This window comes from Apostichopus japonicus, chromosome 22 (genome assembly GCF_037975245.1).
Source record: "Apostichopus japonicus isolate 1M-3 chromosome 22, ASM3797524v1, whole genome shotgun sequence".
Classification (NCBI taxonomy): domain Eukaryota; kingdom Metazoa; phylum Echinodermata; class Holothuroidea; order Aspidochirotida; family Stichopodidae; genus Apostichopus; species Apostichopus japonicus.
The window spans coordinates 26,483,019-26,498,807 of NC_092582.1; positions in this window are offsets into that span (position 1 = coordinate 26,483,019).

The window sequence follows — 15,789 nt, forward strand, 5'->3', positions numbered from 1 at the left end:
CCAAAATTGTACCTGTGGTGTGTGGCGCCCTTTGGATTCATTTCCACGTGACAAGAGCGGTATAAACACTTATATTTTGGTGGAAAAATGAAATTTAATAACCATATCTTGACGTCATTTCATATCTAATTTAAATGACTAAAACTTCGACGAATGCCACTTTTGACTCCAGAGAAGCGTCTACTGGGTGCTGGGAGTACCTTCTACGTAGTCTGAGAGAGACTTGAGAACTTTCATTTTTGGCCAAAAAATCGCCAATTTCATAAGGCTATACCCTTATGATTTTGTCCGATTTTGGCCCAAATCGCGACCTTTTTTAATTCTTCCCAAAATTGTACCTGTGGTGTGTGGCGCCCTTTGGATTCATTTCCACGTGACAAGAGCGTTATCAACACTTATATTTTGGTGGAAAAATGAAATTTAATAACCATATCTTGACGTCATTTCATATCTAATTTAAATGACTAAAACTTCGTCGAATGCCACTTTTGACTCCAGAGAAGCGTCTACTGGGTGCTGGGAGTCCCTTCTACGTAGTCTGAGAGAGATTTGAGAACTTTCATTTTTGGCCAAAATCGCCAATTTCATAAGGCCATACCCCTATGATTTTGTCCGATTTTGGCCAAAATTGCGACTTTTTTAAATTCTTCCCAAAATTGTACTTGTGGTGTGTGGTGCCCTTTGGATTCATTTCCACGTGACAAGAGCGTTATCAACACTTATATTTTGGTGGAAAAATGAAATTTAATAACCATATCTTGACGTCATTTCATATCTAATTTAAATGACTAAAACTTCGTCGAATGCCACTTTTGACTCCAGAGAAGCGTCTACTGGGTGCTGGGAGTCCCTTCTACGTAGTCTGAGAGAGATTTGAGAACTTTCATTTTTGGCCAAAAATCGCCAATTTCATAAGGCTATACCCTTATGATTTTGTCCGATTTTGGCCAAAATTGCGACTTTTTTAATTCTTCCCAAAATTGTACCTGTGGTGTGTGGCGCCCTTTGGATTCATTTCCACGTGACAAGAGCGGTATAAACACTTATATTTTGGTGGAAAAATGAAATTTAATAACCATATCTTGACGTCATTTCATATCTAATTTAAATGACTAAAACTTCGACGAATGCCACTTTTGACTCCAGAGAAGCGTCTACTGGGTGCTGGGAGTACCTTCTACGTAGTCTGAGAGAGACTTGAGAACTTTCATTTTTGGCCAAAAAATCGCCAATTTCATAAGGCTATACCCTTATGATTTTGTCCGATTTTGGCCCAAATCGCGACCTTTTTTAATTCTTCCCAAAATTGTACCTGTGGTGTGTGGCGCCCTTTGGATTCATTTCCACGTGACAAGAGCGTTATCAACACTTATATTTTGGTGGAAAAATGAAATTTAATAACCATATCTTGACGTCATTTCATATCTAATTTAAATGACTAAAACTTCGTCAAATGCCACTTTTGACTCCAGAGAAGCGTCTACTGGGTGCTGGGAGTCCCTTCTACGTAGTCTGAGAGAGATTTGAGAACTTTCATTTTTGGCCAAAAATCGCCAATTTCATAAGGCCATACCCCTATGATTTTGTCCGATTTTGGCCAAAATTGCGACTTTTTTAAATTCTTCCCAAAATTGTACTTGTGGTGTGTGGCGCCCTTTGGATTCATTTCCACGTCACAATAGCGTTATAAACACTTATATTTTGGTGGAAAAATGAAATTTAATAACCATATCTTGACGTCATTTCATATCTAATTTAAATGACTAAAACTTCGACGAATGCCACTTTTGACTCGAGAGAAGCGTCTACTGGGTGCTGGGAGTCCCTTCTACGTAGTCTGAGAGAGATTTGAGAACTTTCATTTTTGGCCAAAAATCGCCAATTTCATAAGGCTTTACCCTTATGATTTTGTCCGATTTTGGCCAAAATTGCGACTTTTTTAATTCTTCCCAAAATTGTACCTGTGGTGTGTGGCGCCCTTTGGATTCATTTCCACGTGACAAGAGCGGTATAAACACTTATATTTTGGTGGAAAAATGAAATTTAATAACCATATCTTGACGTCATTTCATATCTAATTTAAATGACTAAAACTTCGACGAATGCCACTTTTGACTCCAGAGAAGCGTCTACTGGGTGCTGGGAGTACCTTCTACGTAGTCTGAGAGAGACTTGAGAACTTTCATTTTTGGCCAAAAAATCGCCAATTTCATAAGGCTATACCCTTATGATTTTGTCCGATTTTGGCCCAAATCGCGACCTTTTTTAATTCTTCCCAAAATTGTACCTGTGGTGTGTGGCGCCCTTTGGATTCATTTCCACGTGACAAGAGCGTTATCAACACTTATATTTTGGTGGAAAAATGAAATTTAATAACCATATCTTGACGTCATTTCATATCTAATTTAAATGACTAAAACTTCGTCGAATGCCACTTTTGACTCCAGAGAAGCGTCTACTGGGTGCTGGGAGTACCTTCTACGTAGTCTGAGAGAGATTTGAGAACTTTCATTTTTGGCCAAAAATCGCCAATTTCATAAGGCCATACCCCTATGATTTTGTCCGATTTTGGCCAAAATTGCGACTTTTTTAAATTCTTCCCAAAATTGTACTTGTGGTGTGTGGCGCCCTTTGGATTCATTTCCACGTCACAATAGCGTTATAAACACTTATATTTTGGTGGAAAAATGAAATTTAATAACCATATCTTGACGTCATTTCATATCTAATTTAAATGACTAAAACTTCGACGAATGCCACTTTTGACTCGAGAGAAGCGTCTACTGGGTGCTGGGAGTCCCTTCTACGTAGTCTGAGAGAGATTTGAGAACTTTCATTTTTGGCCAAAAATCGCCAATTTCATAAGGCTTTACCCTTATGATTTTGTCCGATTTTGGCCAAAATTGCGACTTTTTTAATTCTTCCCAAAATTGTACCTGTGGTGTGTGGCGCCCTTTGGATTCATTTCCACGTGACAAGAGCGGTATAAACACTTATATTTTGGTGGAAAAATGAAATTTAATAACCATATCTTGACGTCATTTCATATCTAATTTAAATGACTAAAACTTCGTCGAATGCCACTTTTGACTCCAGAGAAGCGTCTACTGGGTGCTGGGAGTCCCTTCTACGTAGTCTGAGAGAGATTTGAGAACTTTCATTTTTGGCCAAAAATCGCCAATTTCATAAGGCTTTACCCTTATGATTTTGTCCGATTTTGGCCAAAATTGCGACCTTTTTTAATTCTTCCCAAAATTGTACCTGTGGTGTGTGGCGCCCTTTGGATTCATTTCCACGTGACAAGAGCGGTATAAACACTTATATTTTGGTGGAAAAATGAAATTTAATAACCATATCTTGACGTCATTTCATATCTAATTTAAATGACTAAAACTTCGACGAATGCCACTTTTGACTCCAGAGAAGCGTCTACTGGGTGCTGGGAGTACCTTCTACGTAGTCTGAGAGAGACTTGAGAACTTTCATTTTTGGCCAAAAAATCGCCAATTTCATAAGGCTATACCCTTATGATTTTGTCCGATTTTGGCCCAAATCGCGACCTTTTTTAATTCTTCCCAAAATTGTACCTGTGGTGTGTGGCGCCCTTTGGATTCATTTCCACGTGACAAGAGCGTTATCAACACTTATATTTTGGTGGAAAAATGAAATTTAATAACCATATCTTGACGTCATTTCATATCTAATTTAAATGACTAAAACTTCGTCGAATGCCACTTTTGACTCCAGAGAAGCGTCTACTGGGTGCTGGGAGTCCCTTCTACGTAGTCTGAGAGAGATTTGAGAACTTTCATTTTTGGCCAAAAATCGCCAATTTCATAAGGCCATACCCCTATGATTTTGTCCGATTTTGGCCAAAATTGCGACTTTTTTAAATTCTTCCCAAAATTGTACTTGTGGTGTGTGGCGCCCTTTGGATTCATTTCCACGTCACAATAGCGTTATAAACACTTATATTTTGGTGGAAAAATGAAATTTAATAACCATATCTTGACGTCATTTCATATCTAATTTAAATGACTAAAACTTCGACGAATGCCACTTTTGACTCCAGAGAAGCGTCTACTGGGTGCTGGGAGTCCCTTCTACGTAGTCTGAGAGAGATTTGAGAACTTTCATTTTTGGCCAAAAATCGCCAATTTCATAAGGCTTTACCCTTATGATTTTGTCCGATTTTGGCCAAAATTGCGACCTTTTTTAATTCTTCCCAAAATTGTACCTGTGGTGTGTGGCGCCCTTTGGATTCATTTCCACGTGACAAGAGCGGTATAAACACTTATATTTTGGTGGAAAAATGAAATTTAATAACCATATCTTGACGTCATTTCATATCTAATTTAAATGACTAAAACTTCGACGAATGCCACTTTTGACTCCAGAGAAGCGTCTACTGGGTGCTGGGAGTCCCTTCTACGTAGTCTGAGAGAGATTTGAGAACTTTCATTTTTGGCCAAAAATCGCCAATTTCATAAGGCTTTACCCTTATGATTTTGTCCGATTTTGGCCAAAATTGCGACCTTTTTTAATTCTTCCCAAAATTGTACCTGTGGTGTGTGGCGCCCTTTGGATTCATTTCCACGTGACAAGAGCGGTATAAACACTTATATTTTGGTGGAAAAATGAAATTTAATAACCATATCTTGACGTCATTTCATATCTAATTTAAATGACTAAAACTTCGACGAATGCCACTTTTGACTCCAGAGAAGCGTCTACTGGGTGCTGGGAGTACCTTCTACGTAGTCTGAGAGAGACTTGAGAACTTTCATTTTTGGCCAAAAAATCGCCAATTTCATAAGGCTATACCCTTATGATTTTGTCCGATTTTGGCCCAAATCGCGACCTTTTTTAATTCTTCCCAAAATTGTACCTGTGGTGTGTGGCGCCCTTTGGATTCATTTCCACGTGACAAGAGCGTTATCAACACTTATATTTTGGTGGAAAAATGAAATTTAATAACCATATCTTGACGTCATTTCATATCTAATTTAAATGACTAAAACTTCGTCGAATGCCACTTTTGACTCCAGAGAAGCGTCTACTGGGTGCTGGGAGTCCCTTCTACGTAGTCTGAGAGAGATTTGAGAACTTTCATTTTTGGCCAAAAATCGCCAATTTCATAAGGCCATACCCCTATGATTTTGTCCGATTTTGGCCAAAATTGCGACTTTTTTAAATTCTTCCCAAAATTGTACTTGTGGTGTGTGGCGCCCTTTGGATTCATTTCCACGTCACAATAGCGTTATAAACACTTATATTTTGGTGGAAAAATGAAATTTAATAACCATATCTTGACGTCATTTCATATCTAATTTAAATGACTAAAACTTCGACGAATGCCACTTTTGACTCCAGAGAAGCGTCTACTGGGTGCTGGGAGTCCCTTCTACGTAGTCTGAGAGAGATTTGAGAACTTTCATTTTTGGCCAAAAATCGCCAATTTCATAAGGCTTTACCCTTATGATTTTGTCCGATTTTGGCCAAAATTGCGACTTTTTTAATTCTTCCCAAAATTGTACCTGTGGTGTGTGGCGCCCTTTGGATTCATTTCCACGTGACAAGAGCGTTATCAACACTTATATTTTGGTGGAAAAATGAAATTTAATAACCATATCTTGACGTCATTTCATATCTTATTTAAATGACTAAAACTTCGACGAATGCCACTTTTGACTCCAGAGAAGCGTCTACTGGGTGCTGGGAGTACCTTCTGCGTAGTCTGAGAGAGATTTGAGAACTTTCATTTTTGGCCAAAAATCGCCAATTTCATAAGGCTATACCCTTATGATTTTGTCCGATTTTGGCACAAATCGCGACCTTTTTTAATTCTTCCCAAAATTGTACCTGTGGTGTGTGGCGCCCTTTGGATTCATTTCCACGTGACAAGAGCGTTATCAACACTTATATTTTGGTGGAAAAATGAAATTTAATAACCATATCTTGACGTCATTTCATATCTAATTTAAATGACTAAAACTTCGACGAATGCCACTTTTGACTCCAGAGAAGCGTCTACTGGGTGCTGGGAGTCCCTTCTACGTAGTCTGAGAGAGATTTGAGAACTTTCATTTTTGGCCAAAAATCGCCAATTTCATAAGGCTTTACCCTTATGATTTTGTCCGATTTTGGCCAAAATTGCGACCTTTTTTAATTCTTCCCAAAATTGTACCTGTGGTGTGTGGCGCCCTTTGGATTCATTTCCACGTGACAAGAGCGGTATAAACACTTATATTTTGGTGGAAAAATGAAATTTAATAACCATATCTTGACGTCATTTCATATCTAATTTAAATGACTAAAACTTCGACGAATGCCACTTTTGACTCCAGAGAAGCGTCTACTGGGTGCTGGGAGTACCTTCTACGTAGTCTGAGAGAGACTTGAGAACTTTCATTTTTGGCCAAAAAATCGCCAATTTCATAAGGCTATACCCTTATGATTTTGTCCGATTTTGGCCCAAATCGCGACCTTTTTTAATTCTTCCCAAAATTGTACCTGTGGTGTGTGGCGCCCTTTGGATTCATTTCCACGTGACAAGAGCGTTATCAACACTTATATTTTGGTGGAAAAATGAAATTTAATAACCATATCTTGACGTCATTTCATATCTAATTTAAATGACTAAAACTTCGTCGAATGCCACTTTTGACTCCAGAGAAGCGTCTACTGGGTGCTGGGAGTCCCTTCTACGTAGTCTGAGAGAGATTTGAGAACTTTCATTTTTGGCCAAAAATCGCCAATTTCATAAGGCCATACCCCTATGATTTTGTCCGATTTTGGCCAAAATTGCGACTTTTTTAAATTCTTCCCAAAATTGTACTTGTGGTGTGTGGCGCCCTTTGGATTCATTTCCACGTCACAATAGCGTTATAAACACTTATATTTTGGTGGAAAAATGAAATTTAATAACCATATCTTGACGTCATTTCATATCTAATTTAAATGACTAAAACTTCGACGAATGCCACTTTTGACTCCAGAGAAGCGTCTACTGGGTGCTGGGAGTCCCTTCTACGTAGTCTGAGAGAGATTTGAGAACTTTCATTTTTGGCCAAAAATCGCCAATTTCATAAGGCTTTACCCTTATGATTTTGTCCGATTTTGGCCAAAATTGCGACTTTTTTAATTCTTCCCAAAATTGTACCTGTGGTGTGTGGCGCCCTTTGGATTCATTTCCACGTGACAAGAGCGTTATCAACACTTATATTTTGGTGGAAAAATGAAATTTAATAACCATATCTTGACGTCATTTCATATCTAATTTAAATGACTAAAACTTCGTCGAATGCCACTTTTGACTCCAGAGAAGCGTCTACTGGGTGCTGGGAGTCCCTTCTACGTAGTCTGAGAGAGATTTGAGAACTTTCATTTTGGCCAAAAATCGCCAATTTCATAAGGTTATACCCTTATGATTTTGTCCGATTTTGGCCCAAATCGCGACCTTTTTTAATTCTTCCCAAAATTGTACCTGTGGTGTGTGGCGCCTTTTGGATTCATTTCCACGTGACAAGAGCGGTATAAACACTTATATTTTGGTGGAAAAATGAAATTTAATAACCATATCTTGACGTCATTTCATATCTAATTTAAATGACTAAAACTTCGTCAAATGCCACTTTTGACTCCAGAGAAGCGTCTACTGGGTGCTGGGAGTCCCTTCTACGTAGTCTGAGAGAGATTTGGGAACTTTCATTTTTGGCCAAAAATCGCCAATTTCATAAGGCTTATGATTTTGTCCGATTTTGGCCAAAATTGCGACTTTTTTTAATTCTTCCCAAAATTGTACTTGTGGTGTGTGGCGCCCTTTGGATTCATTTCCACGTGACAAGAGCGTTATCAACACTTATATATTTGGTGGAAAAATGAAATTTAATAACCATATCTTGACGTCATTTCAATATCTTATTTAAATGATTAAAACTTCGTTGAATGCCACTTTTGACTCCAGGGAAGCGTCTACTGGGTGCTGGGAGTACCATCTACGTAGTCTGAGAGAGACTTGAGAACTTTCATTTTTGCCAAAAAATCGCCAATTTCATAAGACTATACCCTTATGATTTTGTCCGATTTTGGCCAAAATTGCGACTTTTTTAATTCTTCCCAAAATTGTACCTGTGGTGTGTGGCGCCCTTTGGATTCATTTCCACGTGACAAGAGCGTTATCAACACTTATATTTTGGTGGAAAAATGAAATTTAATAACCATATCTTGACGTCATTTCATATCTAATTTAAATGACTAAAACTTCGTCGAATGCCACTTTTGACTCGAGAGAAGCGTCTACTGGGTGCTGGGAGTCCCTTCTACGTAGTCTGAGAGAGATTTGAGAACTTTCATTTTTGGCCAAAAATCGCCAATTTCATAAGGCTATACCCTTATGATTTTGTCCGATTTTGGCCCAAATCGCGACTTTTTTGATTCTTCCCAAAATTGTACCTGTGGTGTGTGGCGCCTTTTGGATTCATTTCCACGTGACAAGAGCGGTATCAACACTTATATTTTGGTGGAAAAATGAAATTTAATAACCATATCTTGACGTCATTTCATATCTAATTTAAATGACTAAAACTTCGTCGAATGCCACTTTTGACTCCAGAGAAGCGTCTACTGGGTGCTGGGAGTCCCTTCTACGTAGTCTGAGAGAGATTTGAGAACTTTCATTTTGGCCAAAAATCGCCAATTTCATAAGGTTATACCCTTATGATTTTGTCCGATTTTGGCCAAAATCGCGACTTTTTTAATTCTTCCCAAAATTGTACCTGTGGTGTGTGGCGCCTTTTGGATTCATTTCCACGTGACAAGAGCGGTATAAACACTTATATTTTGGTGGAAAAATGAAATTTAATAACCATATCTTGACGTCATTTCATATCTAATTTAAATGACTAAAACTTCGTTGAATGCCACTTTTGACTCCAGAGAAGCGTCTACTGGGTGCTGGGAGTCCCTTCTACGTAGTCTGAGAGAGATTTGAGAACTTTTGGCCAAAAATCGCCGATTTCATAAGGTTATACCCTTATGATTTTGTCCGATTTTGGCCAAAATCGCGTCTTTTTTAATTCTTCCCAAAATTGTACCTGTGGTGTGTGGCGCCTTTTGGATTCATTTCCACGTGACAAGAGCGTTATCAACACTTATATTTTGGTGGAAAAATGAAATTTAATAACCATATCTTGACGTCATTTCATATCTAATTTAAATGACTAAAACTTCGTCGAATGCCACTTTTGACTCCAGAGAAGCGTCTACTGGGTGCTGGGAGTCCCTTCTACGTAGTCTGAGAGAGATTTAAGAACTTTCATTTTTGGCCAAAACTCGCCAATTTCATAAGGCTATACCCTTATGATTTTGTCCGATTTTGGCCAAAATTGCGACTTTTTTAATTCTTCCCAAAATTGTAACTGTGGTGTGTGGCGCCCTTTGGATTCATTTCCACGTGACAAGAGCGGTATAAACACTTATATTTTGGTGGAAAAATGAAATTTAATAACCATATCTTGACGTCATTTCATATCTAATTTAAATGACTACAACTTCGACGAATGCCACTTTTGACTCCAGAGAAGCGTCTACTGGGTGCAGGGAGTCCCTTCTACGTAGTCTGAGAGAGATTTGAGAACTTTCATTTTTGGCCAAAAATCGCCAATTTCATAAGGCTTTACCCTTATGATTTTGTCCGATTTTGGCCAAAATTGCGACTTTTTTAATTCTTCCCAAAATTGTACCTGTGGTGTGTGGCGCCCTTTGGATTCATTTCCACGTGACAAGAACGGTATAAACACTTATATTTTGGTGGAAAAATGAAATTTAATAACCATATCTTGACGTCATTTCATATCTAATTTAAATGACTAAAACTTCGTCGAATGCCACTTTTGACTCCAGAGAAGCGTCTACTGGGTGCTGGGAGTCCCTTCTACGTAGTCTGAGAGAGATTTGAGAACTTTCATTTTTGGCCAAAAATCGCCAATTTCATAAGGCTATACCCTTATGATTTTGTCCGATTTTGGCCCAAATCGCGACTTTTTTAATTCTTCCCAAAATTGTACCTGTGGTGTGTGGCGCCTTTTGGATTCATTTCCACGTGACAAGAGCGGTATAAACACTTATATTTTGGTGGAAAAATGAAATTTAATAACCATATCTTGACGTCATTTCATATCTAATTTAAATGACTAAAACTTCGACGAATGCCACTTTTGACTCCAGAGAAGCGTCTACTGGGTGCTGGGAGTCCCTTCTACGTAGTCTGAGAGAGATTTGAGAACTTTCATTTTTGGCCAAAAATCGCCAATTTCATAAGGCTTTACCCTTATGATTTTGTCCGATTTTGGCCAAAATTGCGACTTTTTTAATTCTTCCCAAAATTGTACCTGTGGTGTGTGGCGCCCTTAGGATTCATTTCCACGTGACAAGAGCGGTATAAACACTTATATTTTGGTGGAAAAATGAAATTTAATAACCATATCTTGACGTCATTTCATATCTAATTTAAATGACTAAAACTTCGACGAATGCCACTTTTGACTCCAGAGAAGCGTCTACTGGGTGCTGGGAGTACCTTCTACGTAGTCTGAGAGAGACTTGAGAACTTTCATTTTTGGCCAAAAAATCGCCAATTTCATAAGGCTATACCCTTATGATTTTGTCCGATTTTGGCCCAAATCGCGACCTTTTTTAATTCTTCCCAAAATTGTACCTGTGGTGTGTGGCGCCCTTTGGATTCATTTCCACGTGACAAGAGCGGTATAAACACTTATATTTTGGTGGAAAAATGAAATTTAATAACCATATCTTGACGTCATTTCATATCTAATTTAAATGACTAAAACTTCGACGAATGCCACTTTTGACTCCAGAGAAGCGTCTACTGGGTGCTGGGAGTCCCTTCTACGTAGTCTGAGAGAGACTTGAGAACTTTCATTTTTGCCAAAAAAATTGCCAATTTCATAAGGCTATACCCTTATGATTTTGTCCGATTTTGGCCCAAATCGCGACTTTTTTAATTCTTCCCAAAATTGTACCTGTGGTGTGTGGCGCCCTTTGGATTCATTTCCACGTCACAGGAGCGGTATAAGCACTTATATTTTGGTGGAAAAATGAAATTAATAACCATTTCTTGACGTCATTTCAATATCTTATTTAAATGATTAAAACTTCGTTGAATGCCACTTTTGACTCCAGAGAAGCGACTACTGGGTGCTGGGAGTACCTTCTACGTAGTCTGAGAGAGACTTGAGAACTTTCATTTTTGCCAAAAAATCGCCAATTTCATAAGGCTATATTTACCCGTATGATTTTGTCCGATTTTGGCCCAAATCGCGACCTTTTTAATTTTTCCCAAAATTGTACCTGTGGTGTGTGGCGCCCTTTGGATTCATTTCCACGTGACAAGAGCGTTATCAACACTTATATTTTGGTGGAAAAATGAAATTTAATAACCATATCTTGACGTCATTTCATATCTAATTTAAATGACTAAAACTTCGTCGAATGCCACTTTTGACTCCAGAGAAGCGTCTACTGGGTGCTGGGAGTCCCTTCTACGTAGTCTGAGAGAGATTTGAGAACTTTCATTTTTGGCCAAAAATCGCTAATTTTATAAGGCTATATATACCCTTATGATTTTGTCCGATTTTGGCCAAAATTGCGACTTTTTTTAATTCTTCCCAAAATTGTACTTGTGGTGTATGGCGCCCTTTGGTTTCCTTCTTCGACTCCTTCGTCGACTCCAGAGGTGCTGGGAGTCCCTTTTACGTAGTCTGAGAGAGATTTGAGAACTTTCATTTTTGGCCAAAAATCGCCAATTTCATAAGGCTATACCCTTATGATTTTGTCCGATTTTGGCCAAAATTGCGACTTTTTTTAATTCTTCCCAAAATTGTACTTGTGGTGTGTGGCGCCCTTTGGATTCATTTCCACGTCACAAGAGCGTTATCAACACTTATATTTTGGTGGAAAAATGAAATTTAATAACCATATCTTGACGTCATTTCAATATCTTATTTAAATGATTAAAACATCGTTGAATGCCACTTTTGACTCCAGGGAAGCGTCTACTGGGTGCTGGGAGTACCTTCTACGTAGTCTGAGAGAGACTTGAGAACTTTCATTTTTGCCAAAAAATCGCCAATTTCATAAGGCTATACCCTTATGATTTTGTCCGATTTTGGCCCAAATCGCGACCTTTTTAAATCTTCCTAAAATTGTACATGTGGTGTGTGGCGCCCTTTGGGTTCCTTTCCACGTGACAAGAGCGTTATCAACACTTATATTTTGGTGGAAAAATGAAATTTAATAACCATATCTTGACGTCATTTCATATCTAATTTAAATGACTAAAACTTCGTCGAATGCCACTTTTGACTCGAGAGAAGCGTCTACTGGGTGCTGGGAGTCCCTTCTACGTAGTCTGAGAGAGACTTGAGAACTTTCATTTTTGCCAAAAAAATTGCCAATTTCATAAGGCTATACCCTTATGATTTTGTCCGATTTTGGCCCAAATCGCGACTTTTTTAATTCTTCCCAAAATTGTACCTGTGGTGTGTGGCGCCCTTTGGATTCATTTCCACGTCACAGGAGCGGTAGAAGCACTTATATTTTGGTGGAAAAATGAAATTAATAACCATTTCTTGACGTCATTTCAATATCTTATTTAAATGATTAAAACTTCGTTGAATGCCACTTTTGACTCCAGAGAAGCGACTACTGGGTGCTGGGAGTACCTTCTACGTAGTCTGAGAGAGACTTGAGAACTTTCATTTTTGCCAAAAAATCGCCAATTTCATAAGGCTATACCCTTATGATTTTGTCCGATTTTGGCCCAAATCGCGACCTTTTTAATTTTTCCCAAAATTGTACCTGTGGTGTGTGGCGCCCTTTGGATTCATTTCCACGTGACAAGAACGGTATAAACACTTATATTTTGGTGGAAAAATGAAATTTAATAACCATATCTTGACGTCATTTCATATCTAATTTAAATGACTAAAACTTCGTCGAATGCCACTTTTGACTCCAGAGAAGCGTCTACTGGGTGCTGGGAGTCCCTTCTACGTAGTCTGAGAGAGATTTGAGAACTTTCATTTTTGGCCAAAAATCGCTAATTTCATAAGGCTATACCCTTATGATTTTGTCCGATTTTGGCCCAATTCGCGACCTTTTTAATTCTTCCCAAAATTGTACCTGTGGTGTGTGGCGCCCTTTGGATTCATTTCCACGTGACAAGAGCGTTATCAACACTTATATTTTGGTGGAAAATGAAATTTAATAACCATATCTTGACGTCATTTCATATCTAATTTAAATGACTAAAACTTCGTCGAATGCCACTTTTGACTCCAGAGAAGCGTCTACTGGGTGCTGGGAGTCCCTTCTACGTAGTCTGAGAGAGATTTGAGAACTTTCATTTTTGGCCAAAAATCGCCAATTTCATAAGGCTTATGATTTTGTCCGATTTTGGCCCAAATCGCGACCTTTTTAAATCTTCCTAAAATTGTACATGTGGTGTATGGCGCCCTTTGGATTCCTTTCCACGTGACAAGAGCGTTATCAACACTTATATTTTGGTGGAAAAATGAAATTTAATAACCATATCTTGACGTCATTTCATATCTAATTTAAATGACTAAAACTTCGTCGAATGCCACTTTTGACTCCAGAGAAGCGTCTACTGGGTGCTGGGAGTCCCTTCTACGTAGTCTGAGAGAGATTTGAGAAATTTCATTTTTGGCCAAAAATCGCCAATTTCATAAGGCCATACCCCTATGATTTTGTCCGATTTTGGCCCAAATCGCGACTTTTTTAATTCTTCCCAAAATTGTACCTGTGGTGTGTGGCGCCCTTTGGATTCATTTCCACGTGACAAGAGCGGTATAAACACTTATATTTTGGTGGAAAAATGAAATTTAATAACCATATCTTGACGTCATTTCATATCTAATTTAAATGACTAAAACTTCGTCGAATGCCACTTTTGACTCCAGAGAAGCGTCTACTGGGTGCAGGGAGTACCTTCTACGTAGTCTGAGAGAGACTTGAGAACTTTCATTTTTGCCAAAAAATCGCCAATTTCATAAGGCTATACCCTTATGATTTTGTCCGATTTTGGCCCAATTCGCGACCTTTTTAATTCTTCCCAAAATTGTACCTGTGGTGTGTGGCGCCCTTTGGATTCATTTCCACGTGACAAGAGCGTTATCAACACTTATATTTTGGTGGAAAATGAAATTTAATAACCATATCTTGACGTCATTTCATATCTAATTTAAATGACTAAAACTTCGTCGAATGCCACTTTTGACTCCAGAGAAGCGTCTACTGGGTGCTGGGAGTCCCTTCTACGTAGTCTGAGAGAGATTTGAGAACTTTCATTTTTGGCCAAAAATCGCCAATTTCATAAGGTATACCTTTATGATTTTGTCCGATTTTGGCCCAAATCGCGACCTTTTTAATTCTTCCCAAAATTGTACGTGTGGTGTGTGGCGCCCTTTGGATTCATTTCCACGTGACAAGAGCGGCATAAACACTTATATTTTGGTGGAAAAATGAAATTTAATAACCATATCTTGACGTCATTTCATATCTAATTTAAATGACTAAAACTTCGACGAATGCCACTTTTGACTCCAGAGAAGCGTCTACTGGGTGCTGGGAGTCCCTTCTACGTAGTCTGAGAGAGATTTGAGAACTTTCATTTTTGGCCAAAAAATCGCCAATTTCATAAAGGTATAACCTTATGATTTTGTCCGATTTTGGCCAAAATCGCGACTTTTTTAATTCTTCCCAAAATTGTACCTGTGGTGTGTGGCGCCCTTTGGATTCATTTCCACGTGACAAGAGCGTTATCAACACTTATATTTTGGTGAAAAAATGAAATTTAATAACCATATCTTGACGTCATTTCATATCTAATTTAAATGACTAAAACTTCGACGAATGCCACTTTTGACTCCAGAGAAGCGTCTACTGGGTGCTGGGAGTACCTTCTACGCAGTCTGAGAGATACTTGAGAACTTTCATTTTTGCCAAAAAAAATTGCCAATTTCATAAGGCTATACCCTTATGATTTTGTCCAATTTTGGCCAAAATCGCGACTTTTTTAATTCTTCCCAAAATTGTACCTGTGGTGTGTGGCGCCCTTTGGATTCATTTCCACGTCACAGGAGCGGTATAAGCACTTATATTTTGGTGGAAAAATGAAATTAATAACCATATCTTGACGTCATTTCAATATCTTATTTAAATGATTAAAACTTCGTTGAATGCCACTTTTGACTCCAGAGAAGCGACTACTGGGTGCTGGGAGTACCTTCTACGTAGTCTGAGAGAGACTTGAGAACTTTCATTTTTGCCAAAAAATCGCCAATTTCATAAGGCTATATATACCCTTATGATTTTGTCCGATTTTTTGGCCCAAATCGCGACTTTTTTAATTCTTCCCAAAATTGTACCTGTGGTGTGTGGCGCCCTTTGGATTCCTTTCCACGTGACAAGAGCGTTATCAACACTTATATTTTGGTGGAAAAATGAAATTTAATACCCAATTGACGTCATTTCATATCTAATTTAAATGACTAAAACTTCGACGAATGCCACTTTTGACTCCAGAGAAGCGTCTACTGGGTGCTGGGAGTCCCTTCTACGTAGTCTGAGAGAGATTTGAGAACTTTCATTTTTGGCCAAAAATCGCCAATTTCATAAAGGTATAACCTTATGATTTTGTCCGATTTTGGCCAAAATCGCGACCTTTTTTAATTCTTCCCAAAATTG